Source organism: Myotis brandtii, unplaced genomic scaffold (genome assembly GCF_000412655.1).
Source record: "Myotis brandtii unplaced genomic scaffold, ASM41265v1 scaffold123, whole genome shotgun sequence".
NCBI lineage: Eukaryota > Metazoa > Chordata > Mammalia > Chiroptera > Vespertilionidae > Myotis > Myotis brandtii.
The window spans coordinates 12,068,347-12,073,708 of NW_005354291.1; positions in this window are offsets into that span (position 1 = coordinate 12,068,347).

Here is a 5,362-nt window from a genome sequence, read left to right on the forward strand (position 1 = left end):
CAAAAATGGTTTTTTTGTTTGTTTGTTTGTTTAAATCCCTACCACTACACACAGCAGAGCCTTTATCACCTCTTGAATTTCCCTGGATTTTGCACATATGGCCCATTCCACAAACACTTTTGTCTTAGATAGCATGAGGTTTAGAAAGTCCTAGATCCTAGTGAGGATCCTTCCAACCTCTGCTCACTTATTCATTCAATCAATGGTATTAAGTTCAAGGCACTAGATGTTAGCTATTCTCCGCTTGACTTTCCATCAGTGACATAGCTTCTTTTCCATGGACCTTGCCTTGACACCCAGCTCCGAGCATTCTTCTTATGGCCTTAAGAGTTAAACCCTCTGAGGGTAGCACTGCTTTTCCTATGAGGCACCCTCTCAAATAGCTGGCTGTTCCTATTTCTGCACATTCCTAACTCATCAAGTATAAAACTCCAGAAATGACGCCTTAAATGACAAGTGTTTACTCTAATCAACCTCCCAAAAGAGTGTCCTAACCCCCCACTCCAACTCTGCAATCTCCCCTCTCAGAGGTACAAACACCTGCTCAGTCCTCATGTACTCAGACACATTCTTCATTTCCTTGAGCCTCAGGAAGCAAACACGTTTTCTAACACTCATGGGAGGGTTAGGGTGTGATGAATAAAACACCCGGTGAAGATCACCCACTGTGTTTCAGAGGCTCAGTGAAGCTGCCTTTTTGATAATGACCCACATCTTAGTGGGATTGGGGTATCAACAAACACATCCAAATGCGAATTCTGAGTAGCACCCTTCTTTATCTTCTTCCTGAGACTCTGAGGGACACACTAACCAACTAAACTTTGTATCTGGAATGTGAGCTGAAGATCAGCCACAAAACTCTCTCTCCTCTTCTAGGCTCTGATTCTATTCCAATCAAAGCAGCAATTGTCCTAAACCCTCCCCACGGTCCCTGTCAGTGGAGAGAGCTGGGCAACAAGACAGGCTGCTGGTTTTCTGGAGTTCCTGAGCTCTGGCTGGAACAATCGCTGTCACCTTAAGAGCTCTCTCGAGCTCACACACTTAGAAAAGCATTGCCAGCTACATCCAGATTTCTTGGATCATTTTCAATTACTAAGCGAAGGTACCAATTGTTAAAGAAAACTAAAAAATACCCACAACGACTGTGAAATCTTTTCAGTCCCCACTCTTTAGGTAATTTGTTCTGATTACAACTATTTCAAAAGGCAAGATTACACACCAGGGAAGCAAAAAGATAAAAAAGGGAAATCTGTTCCCTGCTGAGGCCTGATCAGAGCTCAACTCATGTTTGGAAGCAAAAGACAATTTCTTTTAAGCCCTAATGAAACCTTGTTAGCTATGAACACTAGGGCTGAACTGATCTAGTGAGAGGACTTGCTGGGTCACTGGGAGGTCATTAGTTCATCAGGGATTGTCTTTCCTCTTAAAGGAAGAGAACTTAAATATTTACTAAAAACTGTCTTCATTCAGGTATACGGAAAAGTAAAAGAACAAAATTGAAGTCTATCATCTTTTTTCAGATAGCAATATATATTGCCACACTTCTGAGATATAAACATACATTTAGGTTTTCAAACCTTGTTTCTTTTTCCCCTATTTTGCCATTTCTCTTTAACAGCAACTCGCTTATCCTACTGGGATAATGTTTTAACAGCGGCATGTTGGCTAAGGGTGTGCTATTTTGTTTACAAGGGATACATTTTTGTTACATTTGCTGTAAGAAGCAACTGACAAATGACCTTCAGGGCTCACCAGAAAAAGCAGTGAGCCCTTCTGTGTGTTAGAATGATCCAGGCTCCACTAAGACATGGCGCTGGATACTTCCTCTGGGTTGGAGGAAGGGGAGGGATGGACACAGTTACAGCATTTGATCCACCACCATATTCTTACCTTGGATTTTCACTCCCATCTTAATGAAAACATCTGAAGCCAACAGAGAGAGAAGCACTGTGTTTACAGAGCAGGCAAGGGAAGTAGCTCAAACACAATAGCTAGGAGTTCTGTGCCATTCATTTCCTCAGCGATCCTGTAGGTTTTAACAGAGCTCGTGTGTCATATCCAATAGCCTGCATAAACAAATGCAGTGCAGAGCTAAGCTGGAGCCCAGGGACATTGTTCTAGAACTACGGCCTCTGAAAAGGCGTGACAGTGGGGAAACGTGATTCCCACCCGCCTTGAGCAGCTTACGCTTAGATGTTCTATTTGAAAAGTAAAGGACAGACGTGTACAGCCTCTAAGGTTCTCTCCAGCTTTACCATGATTCGAGTACATGAGTGAGACTTCACATGAGCAATGTTGCTCGGTCCAGTCCCAGGCACCACGGTACACAGGTGCGCCATTGTTCATTCGCTTTTGCCCCAGATCGTTTACAGCGTTCAGGTATCTGAATGAGATTTAGTTAAATAAAAACTGATATGTTTGTAAAAGATTATGTTTACATAAGAGGCATCTCCAAGGTTTGTATTTTTTTAAAAAAAAATAAAGCTTTAAAAAGTAATTGCCGAGGCTTCAGAAATCACCCAGTCCAGGATTTCTTTACTGACAAGGGAGGCCTCCCCCAGACTCAGAGGCTGCTCCTTCCCGGCCTGGGTTCAGTGAGGGGCAGAGCTGGAACCAGATCCCAGCCAAGGTCAGCGCTCTGGCCTATGTGACAGGGGACTCCTGATTGACAAGTTGTATTTGCCTAATGAGGAAACAGTGTCATCTAGTGGCAATTTATCAGTGTTTCCTAGATGAGGCACGATTCAACTCCATTCAACACAAGGGGATGAAAAATATCTCCCTTCCATCTCTGCTGTCCCTGACAGCCCAAAACAACATTTCTGGACCAATTTTTTTCCACTAGCTTTTCCAAAGCCCAAGCAATTCCCAGTGGGGAACCCTCCAACAACCCATTTTCCACTCTCTTCTCATGCCAAACTTTCAACCCCGCATCAGGAATCATCCACTTCAAGGATCATACCCATCATGCTGTAGTCCTTTTAATGCTTCTTGATTCAAGTTTTCAGGAAAATAAAACTCTTATCCATGATTTCAGGCCTTCTGCCCATTGATGTGTTTAATCAAAGAAATGCCCTCCTTTCCTATGAAGATCCAGATTATGCTTTTCATTTAGTCATGCGGATGTAACATTTGCTTTTCTCCTCCTACCAACAAATTGGGACACTTTTGTTGCCTTTCAAATAATTCTGAGTATTGCCCAAGACAGTTCTGTGAACAAACGTGTGGACTAGTTTCACGCAAGTACATCTATTCATTCATCTTTCATGTTCCCAAATATTTACCTATTCTTACTATGTTCCAGACATGGCCTCTGCCCTAGGGAACCTAACTTTGGAGGTAGAAAACAAAATATATCAACAAATAATTTTCCTATATGACAAATGCTCTATTATAAGTAAACTCAAAGGAAGGAGAAAAAAATCTGCTGAACTTAGAAAGAGCTGTACAAAAGAAAAAACAATGGACTTGAGCTTTGAAGATGGGTAGGCTTTTGATTTCTGAAGGAGGGGCAGGGATGGCATGTTAGCAAGGGGAACAGAGCTTCCAAGGCCCAGAGTCAGAAAAGTGTATTATATGATAAAGCAAATAATCTACTATATCCACACAAAAATGGGACAGCCCAAGGAGATGAAAGGGAAGTGATGTAGAAAGGCAGTTTAGAATTAGAATGCAAAGTTTTCAGGAGGTCTTCCCAGGGCTATACTTGTGGCCCTAATTTGCATTCTATTTCAAGGCTTCATACCATGGCAGTGCATCCACACACACCCTGATGGAGCCTTTGGCTGGTTTTGTAGGCCATCTCTTGCCAGATTGAACCATGGTACTTTGTAGTCCTAAGAAACAGCTGGCTTCCCTGTAACTGGAAGGGTCTGGTAAGTGCCTGGCAGCATGAGTTTCATCCTCATGTCTGGCTGGCAGTGACTGTTATCTAGCACAGGAGGGTAGAGACCACACCCCTTGTGTTCCCTGGACCTTAGAGAGCTCAATTGTGTGAGAAATGATTCAGGGTTGAAGGTGGACCCCAGACAAGGAATGGCACTTCAGGCCAGGGACAATATTCCAGCCATAGCCACAGCCACAGGAAGAAAATTATGATAAAGTGACATAATTTTGTTCCAGGTATTGAGTGTCTGAACTCCCCTCCTAGACAAACAAGAGTCTGGGTTGCCAGACACAGGCTAGGTAAGTCCAGGAGTGATTTGGTGCTGGCCCACAAACAATGGCGCTAAGGATGACCAAGGCCAACCTCAACACCAAGCAGAAAATGCACATGAAACAGTAACTAAAATGGGCAAAGTAGAACCATGATCCTTAAATATCCAAGGCAAGTGGAAATCAGAGATCCCAGAGGACAAAGCTGGGAGAGAGCCCTTATCCATAGGTAAGCAAGCAGGCCGCTATGGTCACAGTAAGCCAGATACCTAGGAGAATCATGATCTTCTAATCCTACCTGACACCTTGGGTGTTAGTGAGTAGTAAAACTGTAGTTTCCAGGTGAGTCTGTTATTCAATGTTGGATAGAGCCTGCACTGTGAACTGAGTTGAGATGTTTCCCTACTTCCAGGGACTGAGTATGTCTCACTGAACAATTTCTGAACCCAATCTTCATAGTCTCTGACATAGAAAGTCAGCCTCATGGGGAAGCTTCATAGAAGATGCAGCCAAGAGTGTCTGAAGGGCACCTGTAGTGAGCTGCTCAGAGAAATGTTTTTTATTATTGAGCTGTCAGGTTTTTACATTTGCATCCAAGGTTCAGATTCTGTTGATGAAAGATTGCACATATGTTTAGTGTAAAAGGCTTTGCAAAAAGAGTCAGAAACCTAACTCTGGCTATGCACCTGATTAGGTCCTCCAATTTCTAATCTGTGGTTCCTTCCAGAACTAATATCCTACAATTATTCATAAAGCAAACCGTATACTATGATGCATGCTGGCAAGAGACAGGAGTTGTACAATCAATTATTAATGAAGTCTTTGGCTTGCAGATACTATGTACAAGGATTGGTCTGGTGCCCACAATGTAATCTTCTGTACCCAAATCAAGGCTATTGTGATCAATAAGCTTTGTTAAATATTACTAAGGGAGTGGGAAATTGTGCAGAGTTAATAACCTAGTATCCATACTATTGTTTTTCCCTTGATCCAAAATATTTTTCTTCCTCTTCTAGATCATGTTTGCTTGCACTAAATATATTCTAACTCCGTGGTCAGCAAACCGCCGCTCACGAGCCACATGCGGCTCTTTGGCCCCTTCAGTGTGGCCACGAAGTTTCAATCGCACTGTACGTGTGTGCCCGCACGTGGTATTTTGTGGAAGAGCCACACTCAAGGGGCCGCAGTTTGCCGACCACTGTTCTAA